Source organism: Camelus dromedarius, chromosome 2 (assembly GCF_036321535.1).
Source record: "Camelus dromedarius isolate mCamDro1 chromosome 2, mCamDro1.pat, whole genome shotgun sequence".
In the NCBI taxonomy this organism is placed as follows: Eukaryota; Metazoa; Chordata; class Mammalia; order Artiodactyla; family Camelidae; genus Camelus; species Camelus dromedarius.
Window position 1 is genome coordinate 52,333,193 of NC_087437.1, and position 18,118 is coordinate 52,351,310.

At 35.3% G+C, this 18,118-nt stretch overlaps 1 protein-coding gene across 2 annotated transcripts in view; it reads left to right on the forward strand.

The window, feature by feature from the left end:
• The window catches only part of MAP3K13 (mitogen-activated protein kinase kinase kinase 13), a 152,795-nt gene that overhangs the window by 19,552 nt on the left and 115,125 nt on the right, over nucleotides 1–18,118 (forward strand). Inside the window, exon 1 of one of the 2 annotated variants that reach the window (XM_010976167.3) lies at nucleotides 9,629–10,964. The exons of the other annotated variant lie outside the window; for it this stretch is intronic. The gene's annotated coding sequence lies outside the window, so the exon portion shown is untranslated. Of the gene's footprint in view, nucleotides 1–9,628; nucleotides 10,965–18,118 lie in introns of those variants that run through there. 2 annotated transcript variants of the gene reach the window in all.

The following is an 18,118-nucleotide window of genomic DNA, read 5'->3' on the forward strand; positions in this document are numbered from 1 at the left end:
GTGAACTTGAAGGTTGGTCAATAGAAATTATTCAAACTAAAGCATGAAAGGAAAAAAAGTGTTGTGAAAGGGAAAAAAATTAACGAAAATAATATGGCATAACTTCTCCAGCGCCTAGTTATTCCTGTTGATAGACAGAGGCAGTCAGCACCTGCCACTGTGCCATCATTGCTGTTTCTCATTCATTTCTGTGTTCCTTAATGCTTTTCTGTTCTTGCTGCTTTCTGCTTATGACTTTCATGGTAGTGAGTGATGGCTATACTCCACCTTCCAGAAGAAAGCCAGGCTGTCCTGGTAAAGCTTAAGGACTTCCTAGGAGTTGAGTCAGAAGGCACTTTGAATTGACCTGTTTTGTGTCTCAAAATTTGTCTCTGAAGAGCTCAAACCAGTAGAACCTTGATCTGACTAGTACTTTGGGATTTACTCCTATTTTAGAATGAGTGTCCAAGGGATGTTACTACTTCAAGTAGTAGCACCCTTTGTTTCCTTCCTTATTTGAGAAAATTAGTCTTTCAATCCCATGTGTCTGCTCTCAGCCCCAGAGACATCTTTACTTATTTTCTTGGTAGCCCAGGGAGGTCTTCAAGCCCATTAAGATTCTCTTTATTATCTGGACTCTCCTTTCCTTCTTATTCAGCTATTTTGAAAGAATTTCTGTACTTTTTGGTTGAAACTGAGAGTATGAGAAAGAGGGGAAGCGTGGAGAAGAGAGAGATTCAGATACTTTTTTTTTAAATGTGGTGTTCTTCATATATTTGCTGAATTAATCTGTTAAAATGTTCATTGCATTGCTGTTTTAAAAGGAAAAAAAAGTGAATAGCCTAAAGTTCTAATAGGGGAAAATGAGTGAATAAATTTTGCTGGACTGTTCATTCATTGTAATAAAATTCATCAGTGCAGTGTAGGGCTTCTTGTATCAATGTAGATCAATCTCAAGATACAATGTTGAACAAAATAAGTTTCAAAAGTATCTTATACATTTTCATAAAAATGAAAAATAGTACAGCTGACCTTTGAACAACATGGGGGCTAGGGACATCAACCCCCACACAGTCAAAAATCCACATAAAACTTTTGACTTCCCCAGAACTTAAGTACCAATAGCCTACTCTTGACTGAAAACCCTACCAATAGCCAAAACAGTCAATTAACACATATTGTGTATGTTATATGGATTATATACTGTATTCTTATAATAAGGTAAGCTAAAGAAAAATGTTATTAAGAAAATCGTAAGAGAAAATATAGTTATAGTACTATACTGGATTTATCAGTTACTGTATGTTTATGTCATCTGTTTATAAGGTGAATCTGTCAGTACCCACATCAGTATTGTCTTATATGATACAAAACATGGTAGATGTTATCCATTGTACTAACACTGGATATCAAAAATGAAAAGATAATGTGAAAAAAATTCTTATTTATTTACAGGTAGAACAACTCATGTATTGATGATGAAGAAGCAGCTGTTCGAGTGCTTTATTACCATAAAGCCTAGTATTATCAGTACAGTTGCTTCATGGTAGCCTAGCCTATTCACTAATGAGTGAATCATTATAAAATTTTTTGGCATAGAATATTAGTTATATTCATAATACAGTATTAGAAGCATTTTTTTTTTTTTAAAAACCACTTACCTGTGATGACAGGCTCTTTCTCCATTTATGAGAGAAGCATACCTCATGGTAATATAATTCTTTGAAAGCAAAGTTATAAAACAATAAGAAAATGAACATATTATTTGTATATTAAATATCACTCACTTTATGCCTATTTTAGGATAGACTAGTATCTACATATATTTTTATGCATTCATGAGAGCACTGAATCCTAACCACTAGACCACCAGGGAGCATCTATGCATTCGTGACATACCTAACTTTTTCTTAAATTTTTTGGTATTTCTAGGCCTCATGGTTCCTCTGTGAGTTTTCTCAAATTGTCACAAATCTCCAAAATTTTTTCCAGTGTATTTATTGAAAAATATCTACATGTGAGTGGACCCATGCAATTCAAACCTGTGTTGTTCAAGGATCCACTGTACTTTTGGGGGCATGATAAACACTATATTCAGAATAGTGAATAAAGTATTAGAGAGAGTATGTGAACTTGGAAGGGTACAGAGGGTGTTTAAAACTTTTTGTATTTTGGAAAATATCTTGATAGCATTATGAAAAACATGAGAGAGTGGTGGGAAAAGAGTGAATTATTGTAAAGTTACTTGTGGATTAAAATTCGAAAACTCTTTGGACTCATAGGCAGCTCCAGAGACAACTGACTACATTCTCTACTTGTCTGTCACTGCCTGTGGATCTCACCAAGAAGGAATGATCTTCCTGAGCCTGTTAATCCCTGTAGGATAGGGAGTGCTGCTATGATAAGGCCCCTGTTTGGGGCTTGGGTCCCTGGGCTAGGGCAGCAGGATCTGTTCACACAAAATAATGTTTCTCAGAAGGGTGCAGTGGAGTGCAGCAGTACCTAAGAGATCAAGACACAGGCCTTAACCTACTGCAGTTTGCCCCTCCTCAGCTTCCTGTGTATCTCTGTCACTGTATTAGCATGTGGCATTGTAATTATTACATTTCTGCCTGTCTCACTAGACTAGTTCTTCAGGCACTCATTCTAAACACATAGTAGGTGCTTCGTAAATGTTTGTGGAATGAATGCAAATAAGTGCCTCCCTTCCAAGAGATGTAATGCAATTAGTAAAAATATGTAGTCATACCTGGATATATGAAATGTATGACCAAATGGAATCTGTTTCATAACTGATGTATATATTACACATTAATACAATGGTTCTCAAACTTTAACACGCATCAGAATCATCCTGGAGGAGTAATTTAACAAAAAGCAGAGTGTGTTTGTGTGTGTATGTGTGTGTGTGTGTGAACAAAAACACAGATTGCCAGGCCCTACCCTAGAGTTTCTAATGGGACCTGAGCATTTACATTTCTAACAAGTTCCCAAGTAATGCTGATGCTGTTGGTCCAGAGACCATAAGTTGAGAATCACTGCATTAGAAAAATCTCAGAAAAAGAATATGGAGATATACTATGAAAACAGCAAAATCACGCATCCCTTTCCTCCAAGTGTCACTCCTTTGGAAATGCCTCGGAAAGAAATCCAAAAGAAAAAGAAAAAAAAATAAGCAAATTATTTAGTCATAACAAAACAAATTTTGCTATCGTGCCTTATTGCACATGGAATATTAACTACCTCTACTTCTAGGTTCTACTCTATAAAGTGGGGATAACAGCATATTTTTAAACTGGAAGTATCTCATGAGGTTGTTGTGAGGATTGTATAAATTAAGTGTTCGGAACAATGTCTGGCTCCATACATATGAGCTTTTCTTATATTTTTGGTTATGAGATTTCAAAACTAACCATAGAAAAGAGAAAGAGAGAGGTCTGAGCAGAAGATATCAGTGTGGAATTCATCAGGATATAAAAAGTCAATAAGAGAAAACCCTGAATAAAAAAGGCATGGGATATATTTTTTCCTTACTTGTGAATATGAAATTGTATCTTAGAAGCCAGAATACTTCTTGTTTTTGCATTTAAGAGTTTACTGTTTGATAGCATCACATAAAAATCTTTGCACTGAGTGGCTTTTATTTTCCAAAATGGAAATAATTTTATAGGGGTTGGAAGTTATAAATATATTTAAGTCAAAATATATAAAAAAGTACAAAAGATGTTTTTGAACTCTCTTCCCTTCCCCAAGATGCCAATATCCTTTAAGACATCTCTCTATATGCCATAGGTTTTAAAGAAAGCATTTTGCGAAGTAAAGCATAGGAAATAATTGTGAATTGGTTATGCTAAATATCTTAATATGTCCAAATAATACTATCAAAATTCTTTTTTTTTTCTTTTTGTTAACAGTTGGGAGGTGGAGATAGAAGAGAGAAGTCTTTGAGAGAAGGCAATCTGATTATCTAAGTTTTCCTTCCTCCTTGCCCCCAGTAATTACATTTTATTCCAGCTTTATTTGAAAAATCAGGGTTATGGGGAGGGTATAGCTCAATGGTAGGGCGCATGCTTAGCATGCATGAAGTACTGGGTTCAATCCCCAGTACCTCCATTAAAAAAATAAAATGAAATAAATGAACCTAATGACTCCCCCCTCAAAACCAAACCAAACCAAACCAAACAAACAAAAAGAAAGTACAGGGGAAAAATCAGGGTTGCAATTTTATGTGGAATTATTATCCCTGTGCCTTCCTAAATTGAAGGGAGTAGGGACAGGAAACATTGTGAGCTGTAATTATTGTGATGTCATGGTAATGGTTTAAAATTTTTATTTAAAGAATATTTTATATTCTTTATATAATATTGAAAAGATTCCAGCCACTATTATAAAACAGTATGGAGAGTCTAGGAAAAATATTAGAGAGCAGTGTTCCCTTTGCTGCACTTCCCCTGATTCTCTTTCCTCATTCAGTCTTGTGTACCAGTTCATCTCAACTTCTGAAACACTAATATATTCTATCGAAACTCAGATTATGAAATGTTTAACTTTTTTTTCTGTCCTGTGAACAGCTTTTGAGAGCAAGCTAGATAACTGAGCTAAAATTCCAGAGCAAACTTATTGTACTTTCACCTTCTGAAAACGGAGGGAGAGAATTGCCAAGGGTGAAACTGGAGTTATGGCCTAGGTGGGGAAATACTGTGTTTCTGTTCTAAATCATCCCGAATGTTACTTATGACTCTGTACTAGTTTTCAGTGGTTTAGGGTTAGTTTCTGGACTGCCTTACAAAGGAAAGGGCAGGTTTGCTATAAGCCCTTTCACAGTAAATCGGGAATAACTTCCTCTGGGTGAAAGTAGGTATTTTAGAAAATCTGAAATAAAGCAGATAAGGTAAATGCTTTCATTATTATGTAGATTTTTAGGTAGTTATTCTAATGTAACAGGAATTAAATATGGACTCAGATTGTGACTTCAGCATGATATATTCAGTGTTTGACATACTTAAAAATTGGTCTGTCTTTGATAGCTGGAAGCTGTATCAAGGCTGAATTTCTTGAACCGGGTAAATACTTCTGTGTATAATTGACCCTATAAATATATACTGTCAAATATAATTAAATGTGATCTTAAATGTCCTAAGGGAAAAAAAACTTTCATTTTATGTAAAGTTTATTGATTCAGCTGTGCTATAACATCCGCGTTCAAGGTGCAGAGACAGATACTACTTGGCATGCCATTCTAATGTATCATGTGACAGTAGTTTCTGTTTGAAACTCCAGAGCTGACAGGGGAATTCCAGCAGGGTCACTCACCTATTCAAACTTTAAAGGAAGAAAAGGAAAAAAAATTGCCTTTGTGTAGACATTAACCTATCTAGTGTTTTTTTGTTTTGTTTTGTTTTTTTGGTCAGGGGAGGAGGTAATTAGGTTTATTTATTTATTTATTTTTAGAGAAAGTACTGTGGGATTGAACCCAGGACCTTGTGCATGCTAGGCATGCACTCTGCCACTTGAACTATACCCTCCCTCTGCATCTGGTTTTAAGTGGCTCTTTTTTTTTTTTAATGTTAAAGGAAAAATGCATACTGGGTTTCTTTTATATTTCATATCAAAAATAATAAATTTAATTAATTTGGAAATTAAGTTTATATCTCTGTGGTGTATTATAGCTCTTCTGGATTGGCAAAATATTCAGTGCTTAGAAAAACGGCTTTGCACTCTCCAGCCCTTACAACACAGACAGAGTAGAGGCAGGAATTCTGAAACTCTTTTCATTGTGTTTCCCTTGGTAGTTATATCAGTGGAATCAGATCTAGTTCTTGTTCTTGAAGCTTTATAAACCTGCCCTTAAATGACATCGACAAACAGACAGGCATTTGACTAAGCAAACATGGCTGGATATACATGATGAATCAAAGTATTGTCATTCTGTAAATGTCTTTTGTGTGGTCTAAATACACAATGAAATGTTGACTGTTTAGAAAATAGCTAGAAGAGTTATTCATCCATAGGCTGGCAGTTTATTTAGTCCTGATTCTTTAAATCTGTGTTTTATTTAATGTTAACATACGTGGTGCCTCATAAAATAATAGCATATTGAATTTACTTTTAACTTTAATTATTGAGTAGCTTAAAAATCTTTCCCTGTTGCAGGTGTGTATGAGTTTGTACAGCCTTTGTGAAAGGTTCAGTGTCTGCCCTGCAGCATTCTGTACAGCTTGGTGCTTTCTGTCCCTTCTGTTCCATGTACCTCACACTGTTGCAGAGATCACAGATGCATTTGCTGTCTACCTTTGGACAAAGTAAGGCTTTTATAAAAGATATTTATTAAACACTGAATAGATGTAAAATATGCATAAAATAAAGGATAAATAATGTATGGTTACATAAATAGAAATAACAAAGTGGCAAATGTTGTAAATCCAAAATTTTGTTCATTATTTTTCTTCTTTGAATGTGAAATGTTTATTGTAATTTGCCATGCGAGGCCATAGCTCATAAAGTTATTTTTTAAAATATAGTTATCTTAAGTTTTAATTAAAAGCCCACATTTAAGCAGAGCTGACCATTATATCAGTGCTTCTCAAATTTCTACCCAAGTACCCCTTTATGGAACTGGAGAGTGAATTTGTAGCCCTTGAGGTAAGAAGGTAGCGCCCTATGCTTGAAATCTTAGGATTTGCTTGAAATCATGCAAATTTTGTATTTTTCTCTCTCTTTCAGTATATTTTCCTCCAAATAAAGCTGATGCTACATAAAAATCCATATACCCAGTTTGAGAGCATGATAATAAATGGAATACCATTTCCCAAATGCCTTTGACTCAGAAGTGCTTTCTTGTAAGAAAATTTTGATTTCTGTAATCTGGGTTCCATTTAGGCTTGATTGAAAGTGAAAAAGGTCTCTTGAATGACATCCTTTGCCATCAGTCATCTCTCTTTTTAACCAGCTGTCTTGTGGTCTTTTACATACCCTCATTTCTTGGACAGTGCATTTGATGAAACTCTACTTCTTTGATCTTTTATCTTGGTTTCCAGGAAATGACCCTACCCTGCTTTTTTTTTTTTCCAAAACTAATTCCTTCTCTTCTTTGCTGCTCCTCTCTTCCCCCTAATTGTGTTTCTGGTCCACAGCTCAGTTCTGGCCTCTCCTTCCTCACTCTGTATCGTCTTTCTCAGCCATCTCAGTTCTGTCCTGTCACCTGAACTCTCATCCTGTAATATCCAGATGCCTTTGGACAATTGAACTAAAATGTTTTAGGGTCACTCTCACAACCCCAGTGCTTTGCAAAGTGCCTAGCATAGTAGGTACCAACAAATATTGTTTGAGTGAATGAATTGAATCTCATTCCCCTTCAAACCAGCTTCCTTCTCTATTTTCATCCTTTGTCACTGGTATCACTATTCTTTTCTCTCTCCACTATTGCAAATATTTTGTTGATTTTTTTTCCATTTGAAATGTGTCTTCTGTCTGTGTTAGTTCTTTCCATTGTATTTTCATGACTTTTACCCTAATGCAGGCTTTCATCACCTCATGCCAGGATTACTGCCACAGTTTTCCACCTGGCCTCTTTGGTTCTAATCTCTCCTCTCTCCAAGCCGTTTCCATCATAGCTGCCCTACTAACTTCTTAAATGTTTATTTCTTATTTTAATAAACTTTTAATTTGGGGAATAATTTTAGATTTAGAGAAAAATTGAAAAAATAGTACCTTCACCCAGTTTCTCCTGATGTTAACATCTTATATAACCACGGATTATTTGTCAAAATTAAGAAATTATAAAGGTACATGAAAATTAACTAAAATCCAGATTGGTTTTTACCAGATTTTTCATTACTATACTTTTTCTATTCCAGGATGCCATATGGCCATTTAGTATATCTATTTATTTTTAAAAAGGTAATACTAACTTTGGAAGATCAAAAAGGAGAAAAGAATATATAAGTCTCCTTCCCACCTCTGAGCCACAGCTCTCCAGTCCCTTCCCTAGAGACATCCCACTGTTTCTGGATTCTTGACTGTTCTTCCAGAGAGACTCTGCCTTTACACAGACACACACAGCTCTGTATTTTACCTTTTTTCACTTAATATGCCTCAATCACTCTTTACCAGTAACACAAATTTGCCCTTTTTTTTTAAATTCCAATATTCCATTGGATATTTGCAATGTAATTTAATTTACCAGTTCCCTGCTGTTTGACATGTTTTGCAAACAATGTTGCAGTGAATATTCATGGATATATATCTTTTTATATATGTATGTTTTTAGTTACTGCTGAGTGTAAGGGTATATGTATTCATAATTTGATTGCCAGTTTGCTTTTTAGAGGTTCTACGAATTCATCTTCCATTATTTTCCCATAACCTCACCAACATTGTGTCTTATGCAACTTTTTGAACTTCGCCAACCTGATAGGTTGAAATGATGTCATTGTACTTTTAATTTGCATTTCTCTTATAATGAGTGAGGTGGAGTGCCTTTTTATATATTTGACCCATTTATATTTCTTCTTCTATGAGCTGTGCATATAACTTTGCCCATTTTTCAATTAGGTTGTTAATGTCCTTGTTCTTTTCCTTCTTTAAAATCTTGCAATTTTACCTGTTTTCTCATTTATTAAGTTAAAGACTTAGTCTTCTTTTCAAGACTCTACATCGTATGTTTCAACCCTAATGTCACACTACTTTCCAACAACCACTCCTGCTTGGTAAGTGTGGTTTTTATACTCTCCCAGGGGCACGCAGTGCTCATTCCTCCCACCGTGCATTCTTTCACAGTATTCCCCCACTTCTCCCTCCACTGTATCTCCTCTTTTAAGACAGAGATTCTTGTCACTTCCTACAATTGGGAAGACTTCCTTTTGATTTCAAGTAGACTTCTAGGAAGATTAACTGATAGTTTGTAAACTCTTAAAAAAGATGATAGTCACTAAGAGGGCATTGAATTACAAACAGAACAAAACAAAACAAAAAACTGCTCATATCAAACTAACCACATCTCCATTTCCAGTAGAATTCTGGTGGATTAGTATGCTGTAGACATATCTTCATTTATTAAGTCGTTTTATTCTCTTGATACATTTGACAAGTTTAAAAAAAAAGTAAGCTACACGAGAGTAGGTGTTTTTGCAGATGATGAAACTTGTATACCCAAAGAGTATTGATTCATGGACCAATGTCAAACTGAAGGTCTCTAATAACAGAACTCTATTCTCTGTTTCAGCACTCTATTCTTGATCTTGACTGCTCAGTATCTATTTACTAATAGCTTGGTGAATACATAGGAATTAAGTCAATGAAGTTAGGCTTAAAAAGATACTTCCAATGAAAGAGGACAGAGGCATGATTTCAAAACTATCTTAATGTTAGAAGGATGAGCTAAAACCAACAAAGTGAAATTTAAAAGGATTGAATATATAGCTCGACATTTAATTTCCAAAATTAGTTGAAAAAATGAACGAGGCACCTGATATGATGTAGTTTGTGTGACACTAACTTAACAGCATAATGCAGTAAAAATCTGAAACAATCTTGAGTTGCGTTTATAAAATTATAGCATCTGAATTAAGGAACTTGATAGTTCCATGATTTTTTTTTTCTCCTCAGACCTCATTTGGAGTATTCTGTCACTTCTGAGCATTATGTTTTCAAAAGGACATTTTGAAATTAAAGTACCTGTATTATTTTTCTATTGCTGCTGTTAAAAATTATCACACTTGGTGGCTTAAAACAATATAAATTTATTATCTTACAGTTCTGTAGTTCAAATATCCAATGGGGGGTCTCACTAGGCTAAAGCCAAAGTATTGTGAGGGCCATGTCCCTTTCTGGGGCTTCTGGAGAAAGTATGTTTTCTTGCCTTTTCCACCTTTTAGCAGTGCCCTTCCTCCATCTTCAAATCCAGCAAGAGCGAGTCAAGTCCTCACAGCACCTCTCTCTTACCACAGCTGGGAAAGATGAGACACATCTGGATAGTCACCCCATCCCAAACTTCTTAACCTTAGTTGCACGTATGAAGTACCTTTGCTGTGTAAGGTAACTTATTCAGATGGTGATTAAGGTGTGGACACCTGTAGAGGGGCCATTATTCTGCCTACCACAGTGCTTATTGCAGAGGACCACCAGGATGGTGAAGGGGCTAAACTGGATACAGAGAATCAGACTAAGAAGAATTGAAGATGATCCTGAAATTTATTGCTTAGGTGAGAATGGTATAATGCTTATAAAGTGATTAGTGCAGTAAGTACATAATAAATGGTTTCTACTTCAAAGGCTAATGCACAACTGCAGAAATATAATAGCTCAGAGGGAAAGAAGCTTAGGGATGTGGAAAGAGATGAAGCAGCATAACATTTTATCTTGTGAAGAACAGAATTTGGGATCCAAGTTCTCACTTTACATTAGATCAGCAAGTGGTTTCAGTGTCAGAAAGCACTAAGTTTAACAAGAACTCTGCATTACTTCCCTAACTAGTGAGGGAGTTGGGGAGAATGGAGGTGATGGGATACTATCGTAGCAACTTCTGGCCTCTTTCTGCCATGATTGCACAATGTACGTATTCTGAGGAGGAGGGAAAACTTTTATCAGAGGACGAAAACAAGATTTTTGATGCTTAGAGGACTATTGTATTGGTTTGTTTGTTTTTTTCCAGGAACTTACAAGAAGGAAATCCCCTCTGAAACCAAAACTCAGCCATCAGAGGTTATGAAATTTTTCAGGCTTTCTCTAGAATCTTCCTTGCATTTGTCTCTTTAAACATGTTCACCTTGACCTTTGAGAAGTTGCTGATAAGTGGATATCAAGCAGGAGTTAAATTAACAAACCCTCCCACCTCGTTGAGTGGTAGCTTCCAAGGCCATGGTAAATGTGTATCAGTGTGAACTCGATCCAGAACCAGCCAGGAAGGGAACAAAGTTTAGTCTGTGAGGAAATAGGCGGCTGCTGGTAGTTTCATGCTGTCTGTGCAGACTTCAGGTTGCTGTGGTGTAAGTAGTTTTGTTTTGTTTTGTTTTTAATATTTTGATACTTGAATATGAAAATATGGTAGGAACAATTCCACCTAAGGTTAAGGTCTTACCTGGCCCTAAATCTTGTGTATTAGACCTACGTACAAGAAAGTTTTGGCATTTCACGAGTAGTTTTCTTTTTTAAAATGAAAAGGAAAGTCATAAAGTTTTTCAGCAAGTGTTCTGCTAGCACAGGACCTCCTGCTTGCATGAGATGACTTTTAATGTCTTACCTTTGGTTGAATTAAGGTGCTTGTGGTCAGAAAATAAAAGTGATCAAATATAAATCTGGTGCCCGGAGACTGATAATTTCTAAATAGTATTTAGATTTCTCCCTGATATTCTTTTCAGTTGCTTTTCCTTTAGTTTAGTTTCATGTTACAAGTTTATGTTAGCAAGTATGTGGTAGTCTCTTAGTAATTAAACTGGAGGTTTCGATGTTCAAAGACATCAAATGAATGAGAACTAAGTAGAACTAATACGGCATAATCAGATGTTGGGATCCTAGATTTAAGAGCGGCAAAATGTGTTTTCAAAGGGGAGTAAATTTGTGAAGTGGATGAAAATGGCAAGCAGCCTTAGAAAGTTAGTGTAGCTTTGGAGAAATCTGTTTTTAAGATTTTGACATGTGTACTAATTTTCCAGACTGAATTCCTAGTACCACAGTGTGTAAAATAAATTTCATATGTGAAATTAGAATTGCTGTATTTCAGCTGTAGTAGTTCTACGTTGAGATTCGGAGTCTAGGAACTACACATTGTTATACAAACATTGACTTTATTGAGTGTGGCTATGAGAGTTTTAAGATTGCATTTGGTGTTAGGGAGGTTGATATTTTCTATTTCCCTTTGCCATGATGTATTAAAAAACAAAAATTAAAAAAAACCTCCTGGTACTCCACAATTGTACGACTTTGAACATAGAAATAGTTTTATGTGGTTAATATATTATATAAAAGTTATAAAGTCTGGCTGTGGGCCAGTAATCTTTCAAATTACTTTGAGAGTACTGAGATGGATTGTTTATATAGAAGTACACTGGGTTTCCCCTCTCCTCTAGCTGCATCTTAGACCTCAGGGACATTGAGTCTTTTTCTCAAACCTGCCTGTTATTCCTGCTGGACTAAGCAGGGGCCCAGACAATGGAATTGGGCCCCAGCTGACCCTTGGTGGGATGGAAGCCCAAGACACACTGTCGTAAGCAAGCTGTAGACCTGTAATGAAGGGAAACCTTGGCTCATCTTTTAGATTGCTGAATTGCAGTGATTCTAGGTTCCTGAGCTAATTTAACTCCCCCAACTCAAAAACCACTGCTAGGCCAGGCTACTTATTTTGTTATTGGTTCATGGAGGGGAGGGGATTGGGTATCCTGGGAGAGGAGCCAGCACGGCAGGTGATACTATTACCAGGGAAGCAGCTATTTCCTAATCATATTTGAAGTATTTCAGTCTTTGAACCACCTGGAAGGCCATACAGGTGTGCACTGGCAATATCTTAACCAGAACCCTTTCAGATCTTTTTAAAATCTCCAATAGGTGTCTCTAACATCCAAACCCTTTGCTCCACAAAGCCCATAAGATCTTCCTTCTGACCGAAGGTTTAGCATCATTGCCTACCATTGTTCTCACAGTTTGCACCAGCTACGTAAATTTTTTTGCTGTTTCTGGAACACATGAAGACTGTTCCCGTGTCCCGGCTTTTGCTGCCTGGAACGCTTTCCCCCGCATTGTTTCTTCCTTCCCTTCATTCAAATGCCTCCTCCTCAAAGGCACCACTGCTTCACTTTCACTGTATCGCTGCTTTTTCCTTTACCCTGATTTACTTTTTCTTAAATAACTACCTGGCATTATTTATCTTATTCAGAATATATATATAGTCTTTTCCACTAGAATATAAATTCTCCGAGGGCAAGAACTCTATCTTGTTCAGTGCTGTATTGCCAGTGCCCAAAATAGTGCCTACCTGACATACAGTAGATACTTGGTAAACATTTGTTTTATGAATAACTTAATGTCAGTTGGTGCCATTAAAATTTATTTTTAAGCATAGGGATTTTAATTGAATTTTTGAATAGATTATATATTCACATGGTTCCAAGGCCAAATCATTTTAAAAAGTATACATTGAAAAGTCTTCCTTCCCCAGTCGCCTACCCATTTAGTTCCCATTTCAGGGCACCCAAATCACTATTATTATTTTTTCATGTGTCCAGAGTTTCTTTATATATCAAGGCAATATAAAAGTATAAACAGATTTTTACTTCCTTCCTTTTTATGCATACTATTATATGTACTAGTCTTAATTTTTCCACTTATGATACATGTTGAATCTCGTTTCATATCAGTACATAGTGAACATTCTCATTTTTAAAAGCTGCATGTTGAATATATGTATATTCATGTATGTCTGAAGCAATGTGCTGTACACCAGAAATTGACACAACATTGTAAACTGACTATACTTCAATTTAAAAATAAATTAATAAATACATAGTATTATAGCTGCATAGTATTTCAATGAATAGATGTATGACAACTGATTTAACATCATCCGGTAATGGGCATTTTGGTTGTTTCCAGTATCTTCTTATTGTAAACAATGCCAAAGTTCACAATCTTGGGCACATACCATTTCACACATTAAAACAATATTAAAGTCACTAGAGTAGAATTGGTACATCAAAAAGTGTCCTAGATTTTGCCTAGCTGTGTTCCATAGGGATTGTACCAATTTGTATTCCTATAAGCAACAACCATATAAGAGAGTGTTATCAGACTTTTGAATTTTTGCCAAATAGCTTAAATAATGGTTTCAGCAGGGTTTTTTTTAGAATTTATAATAAAATTTGTGTTACAGTTTTAAAAATAGTTTTTAAAATTTTAAATTGTGATTTAAAAAATAACATAAAATTTACCATCATAACCATTTTTAAGTGTACAATTCAGTAGTGTTAAGTAACTTAACATTATTATGAAACAGATCTCTAGAACGTTTTCATTTTGCAAAACTGAAACTCTTTTTGCAGGGGGTTGGTAATTAGGTTTATTTATTTATTTATTTTAATTGAGGGACTAAGGATTGAACCCAGGACCGTGTGCATGTGAGGCACACACTTGCACTGAGCCATACCCTCCCCCCACAAAACTGAAACTTTAATCAACTATACTTCAGTAAGAACAACAACAACTTCAACTCTTTACTCATTAAATAACAACTTTCCATTTCTCCTTCCCCCAGCCCCTAGCAAGGGGCTACTGTCTGTTTCTATGAATTTGTCTAGTATAGATATCTCATATAAGTGGAATCCTACAGTTTTTGTGTTTTTGTGAGGCTTATTTCACTTAACATAAAGTCCTCAAGGTTCATCCATGTTATAGCTTATGACAAGATTTCCTTCATTTTTAAGACAGAATAATATTCCATTGTGTTGTAAATATCACATTTTGTTTATTCATTCATCCATCTATAGACAAGTAGATTGCTTCCGCTTCTTGGCTATAGTGACTAATGCTGCTATGACTGTGAGTATGTAAATAACTCTTCGAGGTTCTGCCTTCAGTTCTTTTGGATAAACCCAGAAGTGGGATTGCTGGATCATATGGTAATTCTATTTTTCATCTTTTGAGAGACCACTATAGTTTTCTTAGTGGCTGCACCATTTTAGCATGGTTTTAATTTGTATTTCCCTCATTTTGAGTGGGATTGAGCATCTTTTCATATTTAAGGCAACTTGCTCTTTTTTTCTGTAAACTGATACTTTGCCCTTTAATGAGGTTTTTTTCCTATTTTTAATTTGATAACACTTTTTGCTTTTGTGCCTCCTAATATTCCAAATTTAGTAATCATAGGTATTGGTTTGGAGTAAGTGTGTCTGGGTTTGAATTCTAGATCTATTAATAGATGTGCAAAATTGATTGGGCAAGTTATGGGACATTTCTCAGCCTCAGTTTTCTTATCTGTAAAATAGGAATATCACTGAGTTTTACAAAGATTAAATGAGATGATGTATATTATGTGCTTGGTATAGGGCCACCATGATAGGGCAAGAAAAAAGAATAAAAAGCCAAAGTTTAGAAAGGAAGCAAAACTGTTATTATCCACACACAGCATGATTACATACATAGAAAACCCTGCAGAAGCTATGAAAACTATTTGATCTTATTAATTAATTTAACAAGGCTATAGGTTATAGTCAGTATAAAAAACTGTATTTGAAATAATTAGTTCAGCTAAAACAATTAGAAAATAAATGAAAATATCACCATTAAAATACCAAATACATAAAAATAAATCTTTAAAAAGATCACAAGACTTCTATACTGAGAACTGTAAAACATTGCTGAGAAAAACTAAAGAAGATCAAAATAAATAGTGTAATATATATATACAGTTGACTCTTGAACAAGCCGAGTGTTAGCAGAGCTGATGACCTTCACACAATTGAAAATCTGCATATAACTTATAGTCAGCCCTCCATATATACAGTTCCTCCATATCCAGGTTCCAAATTCGCAGTATCAACCAACCTCAGATAATGTAGTACCATAGCATTTACTATTGAAAAAAATCTGAGTGTAAATGGACCCATGCAATTCAAACCTGTATTCAACCGTACCATAATCATGGATTATAGAACTCAAAATTGTTGAGATCCTGATTCTCTATAAATTAATCTATAGATCCCATGCAATCTCTATCGAAATTCTAGCAGGCATTTTTGAAGAAATTGTCAAGCTGATTCTAAAATTTATCTGGAAGCACAATGAATATAGAAGAGATAAAACAATCTTGAAAAGAAACAAGATGGGGGGATATGTGATTTCAAGACTGTAAAGCTACAGTTAACCAAGTATTGCCTTAAGGATAGATAAATATATCAATCGAACGGAAAAATGCATCAAGAAATAGATATACACATATAAGGTCAATTGATTTTTGATCTAGGTAGCAAGTAAATTCAATGGGAGAAGGATAGGCTTTTTAAACATGTTGCTGGATCAAATGGATTTTTTAATGGGGGAAAAAACCTCTACGTCTTTCTCACTCCATACACAAAAATTAAATAGGTATGAATCATAGATCTAAATATAAAACTCAGAACCAGAAAGTGAGAAAAAACAAGGAAAAATATATCTGCAGTCTTGGGATATGCAAAGATTTCTTGAACAGGGCACTGAAAGCACTAGCCATAAAAGTCTATTAAATAAGATTAAATGAGTTTATGTACTTCAAGACTTCTCAGGACCTTATAATGTTAATATTTCTAATAAGAGGGTCATGCAGCATTTCTCAGCCTGTTTGACCACAGAAGCCTTTTTTCACCTGGAGTTTTGAACTAAAATATAGGCATGAGTATGGTATAGAGATAACTCAGAGAGGTGTTGCTTTGGTCGTCTCCTCAAAACATACTTTTAATGTTAAAGATCATTCTCTCTCCATACATAATGTTAAGGATCATTCTCTCCCTCTTTGGTGTGAATTACTGTAATTGCATCCATTTCAACAGAGTAAAGAAAACTCTTCTGCCAAAAGAGCTGTGATTACTCCTTACCCCATATTGACTGGTCAGCCAGCCAACTGTTATTACTACTGGTAGGATTCTGGGCCACTATCACATTAGATTGGAATTTGCCATAATAAGAGGAATAAAGAGTACTAAAGGTCACTCTTACATTATTAGACTTACATTATTACGCTTTACATTCTGCCTGCTGCTGGTTCCATATACTTGTCTGGCCTGCTCTGCCCTGCTCACTCACTGCCTGGCCATCTCCAACCCCTTGCTTCTCTCAAATCACTCAACTCCTATAGCAATCCCCATTGCTATTTGCTTGAAGGCCTTTTTTCTGTTTGTTTTTTCCATGGAATTCATAGTCTCTGACTCACAGTTCACTGTCCTAATCAGGTTCCTCTACCTGTTGTTTCTGCCCATGAACTCATTTTTATGGGGTATGGATTGTCACATAAGAAGTAGGAGAAGAACCAAAAGAGAAGGTAGAAAGAATCAAAGCCAAACGTCACCTAAATCAGAATTTGGCTGAATGCTCTATTCAGGGAAAGAGATCTAAGGAAGAAGTTAAAATGGTATGTAATGCCAGTAGAAACACTTAAAGAAAAGAAAGTTTAAGTGTCTCTGTAGTGTCTTTGGATTGTATTTTAAACCCTGAGACTGTAGTAGATAGTAGTTTGTCCTGAATGTGGAAAGCTCATAACCAGATATGGAAATGTTATCTGTGACATCTGAGTAGACCTTACTAGAAGGACTATATATGACTAGAAGTTAAGAAGCTCTAACTTGAGATATGCCACTAATTTGCTTTTTGATAGTGGTGAAATATATTCTTATAAAGAAAAAATGATTGCCTTCACTCTCATTTTGCAAAGTATATATATAATAAAGATATATATGTGTGTGTGTGTTTCTCTGTGTATATGTACACGCACACACACACACAGATACATACCAGGGTTTGTCACAGATACTTCTTTTGTGTGCTGTTTCATTTAATCATCTCTGTCCATGTGTCAACTTCCTCATCTGGAAAGTGGGATGATAATATCTCACTCTGCCTTCCTCACCAGACCAAAATGTAATCATAACCAAATAATAAAATATACTGCATTACTCTGTAGAATTTAAGGAATAAATCTTGAATACCATGTTGTGAGATGTATACCATTGTTTCCATAACAAAATGTTTTGATGGATCCTGATAAAATTCATTTTAAAATACATTTGCAATGCAAACATCACAGAAACAAGTCACATGTGTTGTCCTACAGACATCAAAGAAATTATGGAACATCTGGAAAGTATAGAACAACATTTTTTCTACTTCTCAATAAATGCAACACAAAGAAAACACACCCTTTGCAGAACCTCATCAAAGAAAAACAGGCAAGAGAGATACTTAGGCAAATGATTAGAGGCAGTATAACAACTTAGGTGACAGTAAAAAGAATTTTACATTAGAAATTGAAAACCAAGTTTTAGTCTGTATTACAATAGTATAAATAACCAAGAGGGTGAGACATACCACAGAAGGCATCTAGGGGTTGTGGGGGTCAAATGGAAAGATCCTTGGAAGACTCTACTGCTTAACCTGGACCTGGGAGCTGAAAGAAACTAGATCT